Source organism: Tamandua tetradactyla, chromosome 2 (genome assembly GCF_023851605.1).
Source record: "Tamandua tetradactyla isolate mTamTet1 chromosome 2, mTamTet1.pri, whole genome shotgun sequence".
In the NCBI taxonomy this organism is placed as follows: Eukaryota; Metazoa; Chordata; class Mammalia; order Pilosa; family Myrmecophagidae; genus Tamandua; species Tamandua tetradactyla.
The window spans coordinates 120,281,931-120,300,959 of record NC_135328.1 but is presented as its reverse complement, the minus strand read 5'-3'; the positions used below and the strand labels follow the sequence as shown (position 1 = coordinate 120,300,959).

The window sequence follows — 19,029 nt, the reverse complement described above, 5'->3', positions numbered from 1 at the left end:
AGTTATTTTCAGGTTTTTTCTTTCACTTATATACAATGTTTGCTCTAAGTTCTAATATCTCCAAAAAACATCTGAACTGCTCAGACTACTCTTACTGATGCAATAATTTTTGTTGAGAAACTAGTATTTTTAAATTCTTGCCATCACTGGGTGACTGCCCACCCAAGAGAAGGAAAGACACTCTTCCAATTGGATGCACAAAAATGATTACAGTTTCTAGATAACATTTTTTCTTTTGTTTTCCATTTTTGCATGAATGTGGTAGGGCACGTACAGAATTTATAAATTTATAATGTACATATATCAGGGGTTATACTGCTCTGGGTATATAGACTCGAAGTTTGGGAAGCCATTGCTCTAGAATAGGAGTTGGCAATCACAGCCTGTTAGCCAAAGCTGGCCGACCACTTATATTTTTATAAAGTTGGACTGGAACACTGCCACTCCCATTTGTCTACATACATTCAACACTGCCTTTGTGAGACAACAATAGAGTGGAATTGTTGCAGCAGTGAGAACATTTGCTAACTGACTTCGTACAGGAAAAGTTTGCCGAACCCTGTTCTAGAAGATAGTTTTCACGGATGGAGGAGTCTACTGTACAGTGCAGCCTTGTATTTATACCTTTTCACGCTAATGCTATCAGACCCACTATCCAGCTCAGGTAGGCGGGTGATATTTCCTGGTCCCTTCCCACTCAGATGTGTTCCATGGACCAGCAGAACCAGCAGCACCTGAGAGCCTGTTAGAACTACAGATTGTCGGGTCCCACCCCCAGTCTTATCAGAGTCTATATTTTCACAAAATCTTCAGGAGATCTGTGTGAATATTAAAGTTTGAGAAGTTTCAGTCTAGCCTGTATCACTCCTGGGTCTGATATTAGTGAATTGCATGAAATGCCAAAGACCCATAAGTGGATATTAGTTTTAGCTCTCTAATCGTTCATATATTTGCTTTTTGCATTGCACCAATGAACTGATTTGCCATATATAGAGAAGCAGGCGAGCTGGCATGATCTGGATCTCCTCCAGTTAATATTTATATATGGAAAGGCTAAGAGAACTGTGTATATGCTTTGGGGCCCCTCTCTATCATTAAAAGAGAAAAAAAAGAGTATCCTATCCATGAAGGTTAAACCTGAGGGATGTTTGTTGATGGAGAGACATATACACTGAAGGACTATTAATTTCCAGATTTTTGGTTCCCATAGTGTTTTAATTTTAAAACAGTTCTGTAGGAAGTTTGAAGACAGGTTTCCCCATCCTCTCACCTCACAAGGAAGAAAGTAATGTAGGAGTCACTGCAACAGAGTAGGACAGGAGAGAATTTGCTTTGTGAGTCTATCAGAGCTGAGCCAAGGCTCAAACTCTGAACTAGGCACCTGGGTCTCAGAAAAGCCGTAAATAACATCAGATTAAGACCGTTGTGTACTGTGACCCCTTCCTTCCCACAGGTTCTGTCACGGACTTTTCAGTTTTCCTAATTAACTATTAATGAGGTGGGTGTAATTTATTGAATAAAGACAGGTAAACTTGATGTGCCTGGAGTTGACTTATGTTTCCTGAAGGGAAAAGAAAAGTTATGAAATAAATCATTCCCTCTTTAATTAGCAGTTTTGGCTAGTCTACTTGCAATGAGTGAGCAAAATGTGAAAATAAGCCAGGAGTTTAGTCAGAAATGCAGACACAGGGCTCATTTGCTGCTCAGTGAGAGATTTATGCAGTTTGAGGTGAACATGTCAGGGGGACCTGATTTAGTTACTTGACACATCACAACGAAATGTTCTCCTTCTGCCACTGCTCTGAACAAACCTGAAAACAGGTTCCTTTTCCCTGCCAGGGTTATGTTCAAATTAAATAAAGCCATATGACAGTAGGTAGAAGAGAGGAACTAATCAGCATATATACCAACTTTTTAGGTTTGAATTCCTGCCAACTAATTTGTACTTTGGGGTTTTTCTTCTATTTTCTCAACATAGAATGCTTATTTTCTGATTTTAAAAGCGCATGATATTCGACCTAAGGGCATGTAAGCTGGAGGCATATTGCTATGTAAATGGTCAGCACACTGAAAATACATGTAATTTCAGTTCAGCTCAACATTCATTGGGCACCTAGTAGAAGGTTCCAGGTACTGTGCTGGAAATGAATGGGATTTAAAATGAATAATCCATGGGGTGGAAGATCATATATGACATTAGAGAAGAAGAAGAACCTTTAAGAGTTCATAAGAAAAAGCTGAACTGATTATGGAGAAGTATAACTTAATATACTAGCTAGAACATATTTAAACGACATTCATCATTATACAGTATAAAAGGTGCTCAAAAATTCAAGAGGACATTGGTCATTTGCCTCTCCCAAAAATTACCCTCACCTTAAAAACTGCACAAATAAAATCCATGTGGCCTTTGTCCTGTTCTTTCTCAATAAAGTCAATTATGTTTCTTTTGAGCTAGAGCCCACTCGCACCTTGAGACGTTGAGTTTCAAGTTGAATCTAACCCATCTAAGGTTAGAATCCACCTTCTATGGCCAAAAATGATTTTCTGTCTTGAAGAAGAATGACTCAGCGAGCTTGGTGGACATCAAATGGCTCACACAAGACATGTTGATGAGCTCAATGTGAAATGAATAAAAAATACATGGACTAGGGGGCACAAGGGTAATTCAGTGGTAGAATTCCTGCCTGCAATGTGGGAGACTCAGGTTCAATTCCTGGTCTGTGCATGTTCCAAAAATCAAACAAGCAAACAAACAAAAATTCAACAAATGGTGCTGCAATAACGGGATACTCACATGGAAAAACAATGTAATGTGACCCCACTATATAGCATACAAACAAACATACGGATTACATTTTCTTGACTATACATGTGATTTTAACAGAAAATTAATTTGCCCCCAAATATTTTCTTCTTCTGAGCTTTCTGTCTGGATCCCAAACCTTAGCATGATATCTGGAAGGGGTGGGTGTGGATTTCTCCAGCCTGACCTCTTTGGGCTGGTGACATGAATTTTATTAGAAACCGCAACTTTTTCCTGCCCCCTTGTTTAAGAATTTTGATAAGGGATCAGGCCCAAATGAGTGTGGTAACTCATTCTTAGCTTCTCTGTAATGGCTACATTTTTATTCCTGGAAACTCTGAAGAAACAATCACTTCCCGTACTTTCAAAGGAAAAGGCTAATTTTCCGAACACAGGACTTGAAGAAAAACAATTACCCCCACACCCTTCCATTTCAAAGAAAACAAATATATTCGGAGATATAACATATATATTTTTTTTACATAGGCAGGCACCGGGAATTGAACCTGGGTCCTCTGGCATGGCAGGCGAGCATTTTTGCCTGCTGAGCCACCATGGCCTGCCCATATTGTGTGTGTGTGTGTGTGTGTGTGTGTGTGTGTGTGTGTGTGTCTTTTTCCCTCCTGCTACAGAGCTATTATGGCATTGTTTGTGGCTTATGTTTTCTCTTTATTGGAATCCTGTTCACCTTGGTCAGTTAATATTTAATATCGATTCAACTCAAATCATAATCTGTATGCCGGTCCTTTTTCCATGCCCCATTGCAGCAGAAAGCAAGAGCCAGTGTCTTCTTTCACCAGCCTGATAGCCTTGGCCCACCTGCTGCTGGAAAGCAGAGGCCCTTTCAAACATGGGTGCAGGCCTCTGCTCTGGAGTCTGATGGTCCATTTGAGGAAGAGCAGACCACTCATAAATTGTATGGTCATTACCCTTTATGCATACTTGTTCTAATAGGTGTTGCAGATTCCTGCCTCCTAATAAGGAAAGGAAGTAGAAAAACACATAAATTCTCTCGAGGGAGTCAGACAGCCTGAAGCCACGTTCGACAGCTGTGAACGTTACCATGAAGTGCAAAAGCAAAACAGGGCTTACAAAAAAGTGATACATTGCCAGGGATTTTGGCATGATTTCCTTGGATCCAGCCTATGTTTTGCACTGTTGCAGTGGAAAAGAAAAGCCGTGCTCTCCTGCCTGCCACATGTGATGGAATCTGGAGATTAAATAAACAATGGCACCGATTGATCCAAAAGAGATTTCTTGAGTGCATCTCAACGTTGGCCTTTCTTGACCCTGTAGAGTTACTTGTTTGTTGGCTTAGTTGTTTATTTTAACTGCTTTTTTTTTTTCTTTTTAATCTCAGCACTTTGAGTTTTGGCACAAGTTAGAGCCATTTTTCCAAAAGTTTCCCCAATGACACAGAGTCATGAAGCGTCCAACTCTTGAACATTTGAAATTTCTCTTAGGTGATGGTTCTCCATCTCTGTCTTTGCTACCCTTTCTCTGTGCCTGCCTTCCTCTCTTCTTTTTTTTTTTTTAAGATTTAATTTCTCTGGGACGGTCTGGAGATTTGTTAGTGATGTACTGCATTTATTTATGGGGACAGCGAAGGGGAACTCAGGTGCATTTTTAAGAGGCCATTAGTCCATCCCCGAACCCCAACTCCCTGAGAGTTCATGAGTTTTTGAATAAATGCAGGGACAATATATGGGGGGTAGAGTTCAAAATGAGCACCCAAAGGTGTCCTAGGATCATGTGTCCTAGAAAAGCCATGTTTAAATCCTGATCCAATCTTGTGGGAGCAAGGTTTCTTTTAATCCCTATGCAATAATGTAGATTAGAATCTTTTGATTAGATTATATCCGTGAAGATGTGACACAACCAATTTTGATTAGATGGAGATGTGACTCCACCCATTCCAGGTGTGCTTTGATTAGTTTGCTGGAGTCCTTTAAAAGAGGAAACATTGTGGACAGAGCAATGACAGAGTCGGGAGAACCATGTCAGACCTGTGTCTCATTTCCTACTATCTGGCAGCCATTTTTCTTTTTGCCTCTACTTCGAATCCTGGGATACAAGATGTTTTACAGAGTTTCAAATGTATCCGCAGTCACCTCAGAAACAGAGTGGCTCGAAGTTCGTAGCAGTGGTCTTCAAAATGTTCCAGGCAATTCAAAGATTTGCTAACAAAGTTTTGGGAGTAGAATCTTAAATTCAAATTAAATATCTTTTGGAAAACTATTTGGCAATAGCTGTTAAAAGAATACACGCACCTTTTGACCCAGCCCCTGCACCTTGTTGAAATCTTTCCTTTTGAAAATAAAAGCTATGGCATACTAGAATATTGCAGTAGGTAGAATTATGTATCCCATCATTACTAGAGGCCTTATAAAGAGAAAAATCAAGAAACTGAAAGCTGGAGAAGGCCAGAGGGAGAAGCCAAAGTCAGCGGAACCCGGAAGAATAGATGAAAAGAGGGGATCTGGTCATGTGATGGGAGGCAGAGATACAAGTCAAGGAATCCCAAGGATTGCTGGCAGCCAGTAATCCTTGTTTTTCTCCTTAGGGGGAAAACAAGTCTTGCTGATAACTAGATTTTCAATCTCCTCTAGCCTCAAAACCATGAGCCAATAGATTCCTGTCATTAAGCTAAGACCATTTGTGGTATTTATGATAGCAGCCTTGGCAAACTAAGAGTTTAAATAAAAACACAAATAAATAAGTATATACTTATTTGTTTACCATTTATCAAATCAAGAGCTAGAAATTGTCCGAGTAGCTAGCCATCGGGGAAGGGCTGAAAAAATGGTGACAAAATGATGGCACATCCTTGCAGGATATCCCATTAAAAAAAAATCACACAGAAAAAATTATAAGATACCTGTCATCATCCACAATTCCAGATTATAATTTTTTTGAAAAAGGAGTTACATGTAGGATTTAATTTGAGAAAAAAAAATTCATGCCAGGTGGCAGTCTCCTCAGAGGGAGAGGAATATATATAACTGGGCCAATGCCATAGGCAACTCACTGTATTTGTAATGTTTTCCTTAAGGTGGATGGTTAATACAAGGGTAGCCTTTACATTTCCTTTTTACTTTTTTTGTATGTCTGAAATAGTATGTAATTTTGTAAAGAGCATTGAGCTTTAAAATGTTTCAAAGCTTGCAGGCCTACCAAGGCCAGAAAGCTATATCTCAATCATTGTGGGAAACCTGGAGGAGGGCCCTCTATCGCAATATCCCCAAAGATATCACACTTATCCCCCACTGACCAGGCCCCCCTTCCATTTCCAAGTGCTTCGCAGCATCATGACATCCCAGAAAAACAACAGTGTAACTTTTAAGTACATTGGGTTGCATTCACCGCTATAGTACATGAGAAAGCTATGACATTTAACTGATCTAAAAGGTGTTTGGCCACAATTGTTGCAAAACCTACTTGCTCGTGGATCATGGTAGAAACTGAAATGAGCATCATTTCATGGAAAGATGCGTTACCACAATGCCCTAGTAGTTCCCAGAGCCAGGCTGGTTAGATGTGCGCGCGCGCGCGTGTGTTTATATGAGGATGCCACAAGCTGCAGCCCATGACTGCACTCCCTGCACTGAGTTCCACAGTAACACAGAGTAAACGCTTAACCCATATTTCATGAATCAGATGAACGGACTTTAAGGGGAAAAGGATGCCGGAATTATCTGATATAATCCTCTCTTTTTGCAGGGATTTTTAAGGAAGCAGATCCTGAAAGTTTGAATGATAAACCCCAACTAGTGGGAGACAGACTGGAGTTTCCAACTCCCCAGTCTGGGCTCCTTTCATTACATCACACCTGATGTCATAAATCACAAGACCCTCCCAGCTCACTTGAATTAAGCCAGTGTCCTAAGGTGTCCACTTGCCTAATTATGTTTACTTTCCCAAACTTTCTTCTCTGGTAGGAAGCTAAGTGCAACTGGATATTGCTTTTGTCTTGTAAACATTTGGAAGAACCACAAAGCAGTGTTGGAATAAGTACCCGTGTTCTATTCTGGGGAACTTGCCTTTCACTGGTAATGAACCAAGCATATTTGTCACCCACACAAGCTATATGTCACTTTACCTGTAGAAATAGCTGTAACATATATAGAATGTGTGGCTTCTCTTTATCTAAAGAACTGAGCATTTTCTAAAGTACTCGGGAGATCATTTCATGTGGAGTTGTAATGATCAGAGACCCGCTACTAAATATAGTGTCTATATTATTTTAACCTTTATCTGTATATGATGATCTAATTTTAACTAACATTCTTCATATGTGCCCACTTTAAATGGGAGAAAAAATAAGTAGAAAGAGGGAGCTGGTACTTACAGAGGGTAAAAGAGTGAGGAAAGGACAAGTAACTCAGAGAATAAGATAAAAGTCACAGTAAGTGGCCACGTGGAGAAATGAGATTTGATCAGACATATCACAAAGCATGATCAAGATATCTGACTGCCACTGAGGAGTAAAACAACCTTGTATTTTTATTGTCTGTTTTTTAAATCCAATAATTCAATCTTTTTTTTAATTTTTCCCATTTTATTGTTTCTCTGTTGACTTTATATTTAGTGTTTTTCTCTTTTACCATGTAGAATTATTTATTTTTACATAACAATTTTTCTATTTTTGTGTCCTACTTTTTTTTTTTTTTTTTTTTTGCATGGGTAGGTACCAGGAATCGAACCCAGGTCTCCAGCATGGCAGATGAGAACTCTACCACTGAGCCACCATGGCCCACCCTATGCCCTACATTTTAAATTTTCAGTCATAGTTAGAAAATCCTCCTTACACAAAATTATAAAAAAAACATTTTCATAGAAATTTTATTTTCTCATTTTCTAAATATCTAACATGCATACAATTTGGAGAGCTTCTTTCTGTATTATCAAGTACTCATTCAAAAATTTCCCCAAAGCCTGCTCAGTTATCACCTACCATTTATTTTAAAGACTGTATCTCTCTGACCTGCTATCCTATCTTTATTATATGACTGTATTAGTCTGCAACTGCCAGAATGTAATATACCAGAACTGGAACAGCTTTTACAAAGGGAGATTTAGTAAGTTACAAGTTTACAGTTTTAAGCCTATCAAAATGCCCAAACTAAGGGATCAGGGAAAGATGGCATAATTCAAGGAAAGTTGATGGGTCAAGAAATCCTCAGTCTGCTGGGTAGCTATGTGGCTAACACCTGCTGGTCCCTTACTCCTGATTCCATTGCTTTCAGCCTCTGTTCCTGTTGGAGTTACTCACTTTGCTTCTCTGAGGCTTTCTTTTATCTCTTGGTTTCCCTTGGCTCTCTCCAGGTTCTGGCTTGTTTAACATCTTATGGTGACATCTGCTGGGCTCCAAGCATCTCCAAATATCTGCATCTCTGCTCTCCAAGTGTTTGATCTGCATCAGCTTTGCTCTGAAGTTTCTATCAGCTCTCTCTCTGTAGGCTCTAAGGCTCCTGTCCATTCTGAGATGTCTCTAAAATGTTTCCCATCTTAAAGATCCTAGTAAACTAATCAAGACCCACCTGGAATGAGTGGGGCTGCATCTCCATCTAATCAAAAGGTCACACCCACAATTAGGGGTGTGCCACATCTCCTTCGAGATCATCTAATCAAAAGTTTCTTCCCTACAGTATTGAATTAGGATTAAAAAAAAATGGCTTCCTCAACAAGATTGAATCAAGATTAAAACATGGATTTCTGGGGTATATAATATTTTCAAATCAGCACAATGATAAGTTATCATTTGAAGTTGAGTCTTCTTCTAGACTTTGTATTCTATGCCATCAGCAAATACCTGTATTCATGCACAATGCTTTGCCAATTATGAGCCAGTGGAACTCCTTTTCACTGTAGATATTTCTTGGATGTACGCCTGCAGTAGCTCAAATCTGTCTGCATTCTCACTCCCTTGCTGTCTTCTCACACATGGAGCTCCCCTCTGAGGCTTCTCACTATCTGCTGTCCTTCACCTCCCACGATAAGAGCAGCACTGCTCTTAATGCTTTGCATTACGTTTCCTAATCATTCTCTGTATCACTATGCTACAAGGTTCACTCTCTAGGCAGTAATTTTCCATTTGTAATCATAAGTTTTAGAAATCACGATTTACTAAATAAAAGAAAGTAACAGCCTCATTTTGATACCTGTTATTTAGCTTCGAGCCAATGTTTTTAAACAAACTGTGCTGGTTTGAAAAGATGTATGCCCCCTAGAAAAGCCATGTTTTCATCTAAATCCCATTTCATAAAGGCAGAATAATCCCTATTCAATACTGTATGTTTGTAACTGTAATCAGATCATCTCCCTGGAGATATGATTTAATCATGAGTGGTTGTTAAGGTGGATTAGGTGACGACATGTCTCCACCCATTTGGCTGGGTCTTGATAAGTTTCTGGAGTCCTGCAAAAGAGGAAACATTTTGGAGAATGAAAGAGATTCAGAGAGAGCAGAGCAGAATGACATAGTCACAAGAAGTAGAGTCCAGCAGCCAATGACCTTTGGAGATGAAGAAGGAAAATGCTTCCTGGGAGCTTTATGAAACAGAAAGTCAGGAGAAGAAGCTAGCAGATGACGCTGTGTTCACCATGTGCCCTTCCACTTGAGAAAGAAACCATGAACTTCATTGGCCCTCTTGAATCCAAGTATCTTTCCCTGGATGCCTTAGATTGGACATTTCTATAGACCTGTTTTAATTGGGACATTTTCTTGGCCTTAGAACTGTAAACTAATGACTTATTAAAGTCCCCTTTTTAAAAGTCGTTCTGTTTCTGGTATTTTGCATTCTGGCAGTTAGCAAACTAGAACACAAACTCAGTGTTGGAAAGAACTGTCTTTCTCAGGCTGGAAACCTAAAAGAGAAAGTATTTTCCAGACAACTTTTCCATATCTCAGCTGGCCTTATTCCACCATCTCCTAAGTTTAAGTGATAATATTCAACCTTAAAGATTACTTTGAAGAGTGATGCAATCAGAGGAGGATGGCAAAATGCTGTCCTGCTAGGGCTCCAGAGATTTAAGTAATCACCTGGGAGGGTCACCAAATTGTTACCAGACAGAGGCCGTGGATTCTTCTGCCTGATAACACTCAATAACCAGTTCCTGAGACCCAATGATTCATTCTTATCAGCTGAGAATTAACACAAATATAAAGCAGTTGGAAGGCAAGAATAATTCTAAGAATGAGCATAAGAAATATCACAGGAGTTATTTTCTTTACCTTTTATTTCAACCTTGTGATATCTGTTTATTTGTATTTGAAATAGGATGCACTGATTTATCATATCTCTAACCAACAACTAAAATCGTCTTCTTCCTTCCTAAACCAGCATCCTCCTCTCTCTGGCTGACCCCATTTCAGGCTCCCCTGCTCAGTGAGACCACCAAGTTGAAACCATGAACATCTAACAGAACTATGATCTGCCCATTCCCTAATCCTGCCTTCCACTTTGTTTCTCAAATTCTCCTTTCCATCCTGCTCCCCATATACGACTCAGGCCTTCGTGACGTCTCACCTGGCCTGCTGGAATTGACCCTCTCAATGCCATTTTCCACCAGAAACCAGAGTATCTAATGGGATATCTGAACACCATACTTTCCTGATGAATAACTTTTAACGACTCTTTATCAACTGCAAAATAAATTCACTCCTTCCTGCTCTGCCTTCGTCATTTTAACTCCTGTTTCTAATAAGGTTTAGTTCAGGCCTTGCTTCATCTGAGAACTTCAGCATGAGAGGGCCCTTACTTTAGTACTCCATACAGCTCATTATCATTGTACACGCCACACTGTATTGTAATCATCTGTGTAATTTATTGCTTTTCCTAAATTATGAGCTTCTTGAGAACAAGGATGTTCTAGCGCTTAGGTAATTTTTGGAAGACTCATGTGGTACCTGGCACAGGGTAGTAGGTCGAAAAAATGAGGGTTGGACAAATTCTGTCTTTATAAAAACACTAGTGAGTGTGAAATGGTGTGTAATATGCTATGATTTTCCATGTACTGGGCTTCTTATTTTGAAATCAAATCAACTCTCAAATTAGAAGAAACTACAGGGCAGAAGTTAGAGATATATGCATAAACTACAGAAATAACAAAGTTCTCATTTTTGTCATTAATCTTTAAAAAAACGAAATGAAAGTAAAATGACAAATCAAGACCTACAATTGCTTAGGAAGTAATTGTTTTTTTAATGTCAATTTTATCGAACCATAATTCATATACCATAAAATTTACCGTTTTAAAATGTACAAGTCAGTGCTTTTAATGTATTTGCCTATTAACTTGCCTGTTCTGAATATGTCACACTAAATATAATTATTCAATATGTAGCCTTTCCTTTTGGTTTATTTCACTTAGTATAATGTTTTCAAGGTTTATCTACATTGTAGCATGTATCAGTAGTTTATTACTTTTTATAGCTGAATGATATTCCATTCCACGGATAGATCAGATTTTGTTTCTCCATTCAGTTGATGGTCATTTGTATAGTCTCCACTTTTTGGACAATGCTGCAATGAAATTTATCTATAAGTTCTTGTGTGGACATATGTTCTCAATTCTTTTGGGAATATATCTCAGAGTGGGATTGTTGGGTCAGGTGGTAACTCTATGCTTATTATTTGGAAGAACTTTCAAACTGTTTTCCAAAGTGGCTACACCATTTTATGATTCCACCGGCAATGTGTGAAGCTTCCAACTTATCTGCATCCTCATCAATATTTGTTATTGTTTGTCTTTTTTATTTTGGCCATCCCATTACCTCATGGTATGAAGTAATAGTCATGGCGGTTTTGATTTGCCCTTCCTTAATGACTAATGATATTAAGCATCTTTTCATGTGCTTATTGGACATTTGTAGATCCTTGTTGAAGTAATGTCTATTCAAATTCTTTGTCTATTTTAAAATTTGTCATTTTGCTGTTAGGTTTAGAGTTCTTTACATGTTACGTGTTCAAGTCTCCTCTGAGATAAATGATTTCATGTATTTCCACCTGTTCTGAGGGTTGTATTTTCACTTTTTTGATGCTGTTGTTTGAAGCACAAAAGTTTTTTTTTTTTTTTGATTAAATCCAATTTGTCCATTTTTTCTTTCCTCACTTATGTTTTAGATGTCGTATCTAAGAAACCATTGCCGAATCTAAAGTCATGAAGATTTATGCCTAGGTTTTCTTCTAAGAGCTTTATAGTTTTAGCTCTTACATTTAGATCTTTGATCTATTTTGAGTTAACTTTTGTTTATGGTGTGCATTAGGGGTTATTTCATTCTTTTACATGTGGATATCCAAATGTTCCAACATCGTTTGCTGAAAAGACTGTTCTTTGGCATTGAATTATCTCGGTACTTTGTAGAAAAGCAATTCATCATAAATGCAAGAGTTTATCTCTGGCTTCTCAGTTGTGTACCATTGATCTCCGTGTCCTTCCTTATGCCAGAACCACTTGTCTTGATTACTATAAACTTTGAAGTGAGTTTTGAAATCAGTAAGTGTGAATTCTCTAACTTGGCTCTTTCTTTTCAGGATTGTTTTGGTTATCCTTGATCCTTTGCATTTCCATATGAATTTTAGGACCATCTGTCAATTTCTGGAAAAAAAAAAAAAGGCAACTGAAATTTTGACAGGGATTGCATTAAACCTGTAAATCAATTTGTGAATCGGTGACATCTTAACAAAATTAAGTCTTCTGATACATGAACAAAGAATGTCCTTATATTTAGTTTAAGTCCTTAAATTTTTTTCAACTGTATTTTGTAGTTTTCAGTGTACAAGCCTTGAAATTGTTTTGTTAACTTAATCCTAAATATTTTAAATTTTGTGGTGCTATTGTAAATGAAATTATTTTCTTAATTTCATTCTTGGATTATTCATTGTTAATGTATACAAATTCAATTAAGTTTTGTATATTGAGCTTATATCCTGTAGTCTCTATGAACTTGTTTATTGGCTCTAACAAATTTTTAGTGGATTTCTTAGGATTTTCTGTATATAAGATCATTTCATCTGTGAGTAAAGGTTGTTTTGCTTCTTCCTTTCTAATTTTGATTTTTTTTCTTTCTTTGAATGCTGTGTGGTAGGGTTACATTTCATTATTTTCCATATGAGTATCCCATTATTGTAGCACCATTTGTTAAATTTTTGTTTGTTTGGGTTTTGCTTGTTTGTTTGTTTTGCTTGTTTGTTTTTTTAGGAAGTACATGGACTGGGAATCAAATCCAGTTCTCCCGTATGGCAGGCAAGAATTCTACCACTGAACTACCCTTGCCCACTACCCCCCTTATTTCTTTTTATTGCCTAACTATCCTGGCTAGCGCTTCCAGTATAATGTGGAATAGAAGTAGCAAGAGTGGGCACCCTTACCTTGTTCAGGTTCTTAGGAAGAAAGCATTAAGTAGGATGTTAGCTGTGGTTTTCACGGATGGCTTTTATCAGGTTGAAGACATTCCCTTGCATTCCTAGTTTGTTGAGTGTTTTTATCATGAGAAGATAATTATTGTTTTTTGAAAAGCCAAGAAGAGGCGATGAATAAGGCACCCTCTCAAAACAACAAACATGCGATGCCCTTCCATTTAGCTACTTCCTTATTCTCCATTTGTGAGCATGCAGAAAGAACCCCCGAATCACAGTCAGAGGCCATCTTGGAGCAAGGATATTTTTCCTGCCACCAGTGAAGAATTACAATCTTCAGTTTCCTGTGGGCTGTGAAGTTGTTCTGAAAATATTTGGGGAAAGAGTTATGGGAAGAGTTATACTCTTATGGAGAGCAGGTTACGCCCCTCTGTCCATCCTATTTCTCTGCCTGCTCCCTTAACAACTTTGCTGGCAATTAAACACACACTGTTTTAGCTTCCAAGCTGCTGAAAGAAATACCTTGTTGCTAAAACAAATGCACTGGTTTAACAACAGGACTTTACTGGTTTATACTTTCAGAGGTTAGGATTGCTTCCTCCTGGGGCTGGTATCTTCCGGCTAGCTGGCAATCGTTGGGGTTCTTTGGCTTTTTTGTCACATGTCAACGCATATGGTAGCATCTTCTCCTTTTTCTTCTGGGTATCATTGATGTTTAGGTTCTGACATGGTTCTCTCTCTCTCTCTTTCTCTCTCTCTCTCTGAATTTCGTCCTACTTATAAGGAACTGATTCAGCAGGGCCACACCTTAATTGAAGGAACATCTTGAAGAGATCGTATTTACAATGTGTTCACAAACACAAGAATGGATTAAGATTAAGAACATGTTTGTCTGGAGTACACAAATCCAAGCCACCACACACTACACACACACACACACACACACACACACACACACACACACACACACACACCATTCAGCCTTGGCTAGCCTGAAAATCCATATGGGTAGACCTTTCACCTTCATTTCCTTTTAAGGAATCATATAAGGAGTCAGCCTTTTCTCATATAATGCCAGAGTCTACCAGAATGCTGTTTTCAAATAATAGTCCTGCACATTTCTAGCCTTTGTGTATTGTCCACTGGCCTTGGCGTGTCATCTGGTCATCTGCAAGACTCCCCCCAAATTCCCAATTAATTTCTCAGGTTGACCCCTGATGGGGAAAGGATAACTATATTAATATCTCCAACTAGACTATCCTCAACTTTGTACAAGAAAGTTTAGGAGATTTTTTTCCCCGATTAACATGCATTCAAATCATCCAACCAATAAAATATTAAGTGAGGGTTCCTGATTTCTAACTTTATGAGAATCAGGGGCCCTGAATCAGAAATAACTATTTCAGGAAAATACGTTTATTGTTCAGAAAAAGCTCCTGCTTACTAATGTAATACAAGTTTTCTCTAACTAGCACCCTCTCTTCAACTGTCCTTTTCTCAAACAGAAAGTGCCTAACCCAAGGAAGGACATGGAACTGAGAATAGGAGCCATGCAGAGGTAGGTGGCTGATTGTCCATCCCACCCTTAGATTCTCATGAGCATGAATGGCCTTCCCTGGTCGTCAGACCCCAGCTGCCTGAGGGAAGGATTTTAAAAGGACATTCAGAGAGAGAAGCTGTGCAAGAGACATCGATGATCAGAACTTAACTCTTTGATCATGCTATTATTGTTTTACTTTTGCCTCAAGTCTAATCAATTGCATTGGCAATTGGGCGGCTGTATCACGAGCTCCATGTTATGATGAATTAATGATGCCTGGTGTTGGGGATTGAATCATGTCCTCCACAAAAGGAATATTCAGGTCTTAATCCCTGGTCCTGGGTATGAACCTATTTGTAAACAGGACCTTTTAAGATGTTATCCGTTAACGCGTGAATGAGGGTGGGCCTTACTCCAACACAGCTCAAGTCCTTCAAAGCAAAGGAGACTGAATGCAGCAGGAGAAGCTGCAGGGACTAGTTGGCAGCTGGAAGTCAGCAGAATCTGCAAAAAAGAAAAAAAGGAGATGATGCCACAATGTGCCTTGCCATGTGATGGAAAACTAAGGACCAAGGATGGCTGGTGTGCGGCCTCAGAAGGCCAGGGTCTTCAGGGAGAAAGCAGTGCTTTGCTGATACTTCAACCTTGGACTTGCCTCAAAACTGTGAGCTTTTTGTTTCATGGAGGAGATTGGGGGGAGAGAAGGTAAACAGCAAGAAATGAGTAACAAGGCGGGCCATGGTGGCTCAGCAGGCAGAGTTCTCACCTGCCATGCCAGAGACCTGGGTTTGATTCCTGGTGCCTGCCCATGCAAAAAAAAAAAAAGAAAAAAAGAAATGAGCAACAGAGAGTACCTGGGATTGAGAATTGACTTTGAGGTTTAGCTGGAAGGAGTTCTTTGGCTACAAGTACTCTTGGGTAAAATGCAAGAAAAATATATTTGCTTTTCATAATTTGAGGAACATATAGAAATGACTGTCTTAATTCCCCTATCCTTTTCTTTTATGAAGATCATTGTTATTTCCTGTTGAACAAATAAGGACATAGTTTTGTGGCCTCAAAGAACGAAGGTTTCTGAGTCTCTTTCACACATAGAGTTATTTCGTATCTCTGGGATACTATGACATAAAAGAAAAGCCTGGCTCTTATTTGTCTCCCTGACCATTCCACTTTGCCCAGCTGCAGGAGATACCGTTGGGAAGCTCAGTTGGGACAGAAACCAGGCAGTTACACCAGTGCCATGAGCAAGGTTTTTGTGGACCCTACAGTAGCACTTCCTGGCCAGTGTGCCATGGAAAGAGGTCAGAATGGGGTATGGGAAGAAAATCCCAGGTTATTCTCATAACCTGCACATGGAAGTTGAAATGGAAAGTGTGCTTTCTAGAGCTGGTTGGACAGGGGTTCAGATCCTGGCTATGCACATGCAATGCAGAGGGCCTAGGACCCTGTGTTACTTCGCTTCAGTGTTTCCTCATCTATTAAAAAGGGATAATAAGAGTATCCGACTCACAATGCTAGTGTGAAAAATAAATGAAACCATACATGTAATCAACACACTACAATAGTAGTGTGTACATATGTGTATATATATATATTTTTATATGTATATGCAAATATAAACATTTTAATATGTATTTTACCAGATTTTGTGTACATAACATTTTGGGCAGAAGGCTCTAAAACCCCTATACTATAGATGGGAATTCACTTATTCTTTCAATACCAGGTTTTCTAACCTAATGGTTAGAAAAGTGGATCAGGAAAATAATTGTAAAATTACATGTGAATCCGGAAAAAGATGAACTTCAGGCTGGAGAAAAGTGACCCAGACTAAAGGGGGATTGAGGGAGCTGAGAAAATCCACCAGGAGAGAGGAATAACATGCTTTCTTCTTTCTTAGCGCTGAGAGCACCAACCAGGCACTTCAGGCCTCCCTGGGGTCTGGCTAAGGACGCAGCAGCCTGATGTCAGGTCCTTCCCATTTAAGATGAAAATCTTCTGTCACAAGATCAGGTTTCACTGATTCTAAAACAGCAAACCTGTTCCCGTTGATGCAAATGGCTATAAATCCACATGCTCATTTGAAAAGCAACTTCTTGAGCTTTCTTCAGCATTTGTGAAAGAGTCATTAATCGGCCTCAGTTGCAAAACTAAAATGATAGAGGTTGGGGGGGCTTGGGTTAAACTGTCCTGAGCCTCAGGCTGAGCTAAAAACTCCCAGCTTTCAGCTAGAAGGAGCTCTTGATTTACCATTACTCTATGATGGATTACCTGAAAACGCAACCTCCAGGCAAACTGTGATTAACTTGACCAAAGACATCTGGGAGAGCCAGTGTTGGCCAGAAATTATGACCTTAGAGTTCTAGTCTGAAACTAAACACCACTGGAATTGCCTTCCTGCAAGACTCCAGCGCAAGGGCCTTTGTTTGCTATCGCAACAGGTTTTTTTGTTTTTTTGTTTTCTCTTTTCTTTTCTGGAGCCCAAGAGATGGTGACTCCCCGGCTTAGCAGAAGTTGCTTTCTAGAAAATAAACTCCATCTCGCTCAAATCCTAGAAGAAAAGCAACTAATGCTTCAGTGATCAGCAACTGCTGAATAAGTAGGCTTGTCAGAGGCGATGGACTAAATATAAAATTTGGCTCTTGAGAAATCATATGCTCACAATTAGGGCAGCTCTACCACTGGACACTGTAAAATCACATCATGCTGTCACGATTCATTTTCCTTTGCTGTTATCAGCAGTGAATAAAGATTAACATGAAACACAAAACAGACTTACAGGTGCTAAAGCAAGTCATTTATCAGTGGGAGACAGGCCCCCTTTTGTTCTCTGAAAGGGCACTGGAAACTTTGGTGTCTTCTTTTTGTGCTGCCGGGGAGTGGATGAGCCAAGCAGCAACCGCCAAAATAGGCCTTGGAAGGAAACCAAAGACATGAAAAATCACGGGCCCTCTTACCCAAAGGTGCCTTTCAAGAAACGATCCGGGCTTTAAAACCAAAGTTTTGGAGACATGCCAAATGTTTCCTTTCTGTCCTTTTCTCTCTCTCTCCCAGTTAAATATCTTTCTCTCTATTCTGGGTCCCTTGGCTCTAAGAGGGTTTGAGATGATTCTTTTGTCTCTGCAGGATGCAAAACACCAAGCTGTTAAGGCTTGCAGAGCATATGTCCACGTGCTAGAGGATGTTGTGTACAGTCACAGAAGAAAAATTTGCAAGTTCATTTCTTCACTTTATCCCTGGGGATCTCTCAAGGGCACAGCAAAGGGGCGAAGCAGAAGCATCTCAATCTACAAAATTAAGTCACCATCCAAACAGGGACAATGAAACAGGTGACAAAATAGCACCATCTGTGCCCACGAATTTTTCAAGAAAATTATTGTGCAGGTTTTATTCTGTGTAAGGAACAGTCAAACCCACCCCTGCAGAACAAAATAATAGAAATAATACAAATTAGGGAATTGTTTCATTTATCTCTGAAGGACATGAAATGACTTTGTAAACACTGAAAATTTCACTAGAATTTAAACCTCTCAAACGCATTAGAAATATTTTCTTCTAGTGAAAAAGAAAAAATGAACAAGATTAGTAATAAATAATCCTGCCTCTTGGAGGAGGTCCCCACATGGCGGGGCGGGGGGAGAGAAAAAACAGAGTCAACAATTGCGTTTTCTCCTCAATTTCCCTTTAATTTTTTCTCAAACAACCCAGTTATTAATACGTCTTTCCAAATATTTAAACTTTTATCAACAAGCATGTGCTATTTTTGAGTGAGAAAATTTATATTTAAACTAAAGATTTGCTTTTCTGTGGAATTATGAAAGTTTTGTGTAACTAATTTATTTTGGACCCTTAGAAGTGTCAATAACTTACAAAAGGCACCCCTAAAGGAAGAAAGCTATTGAAATACAGAAATAAATAACAAGGGTAGACACATTCCAGAGAAAATGTATTTGTTGAATATACTTTAAAAAATGTTAATTGCTCATCACAGATCGTCTGTAAATTTCTGTGATAGCATCATTTTCTGAGGCTTAAGTTTGGAACCATGTGTGATATTTCTCTAATCTTAGTCCTTCTAAAAAAGACTTCTTAAAAGACGCAAGCTGACATCTGTATCAGCCCCCTTCCCTTTTTCAGTTCCGTGGGTTTCCAGTTCTGGCAGAAGCAGTGGATATGAAGAATTCTTCAGTACAAAGGAAGACGGTTTTTCCGGAATCATTTATAGTTGCCCTTACTGTTAAAATAACTTCAAAAAATGTTCTCAGATTTTAAAATCTTAGATAATTTCTGACAAAAATTTCAGGAGACAATTTGGCATCATG

The 19,029-nt window shown here is 39.0% G+C and overlaps 1 long non-coding RNA gene across 2 annotated transcripts; it reads left to right on the top strand.

The window, feature by feature from the left end:
* Positions 1–534: 534 nt before the first annotated feature.
* LOC143661905 (uncharacterized) lies at positions 535–18,291 on the top strand. Of its 2 annotated transcripts, XR_013164955.1 has the most exons (4): positions 535–664; positions 6,527–6,693; positions 14,673–14,725; positions 17,834–18,291. It is a non-coding gene; the product is annotated as an uncharacterized LOC143661905 (long non-coding RNA). The 2 variants fall into 2 exon arrangements; XR_013164954.1 differs by lacking the exons at positions 535–664; positions 6,527–6,693 and adding an exon at positions 6,700–6,855.
* Positions 18,292–19,029: the final 738 nt, after the last annotated feature.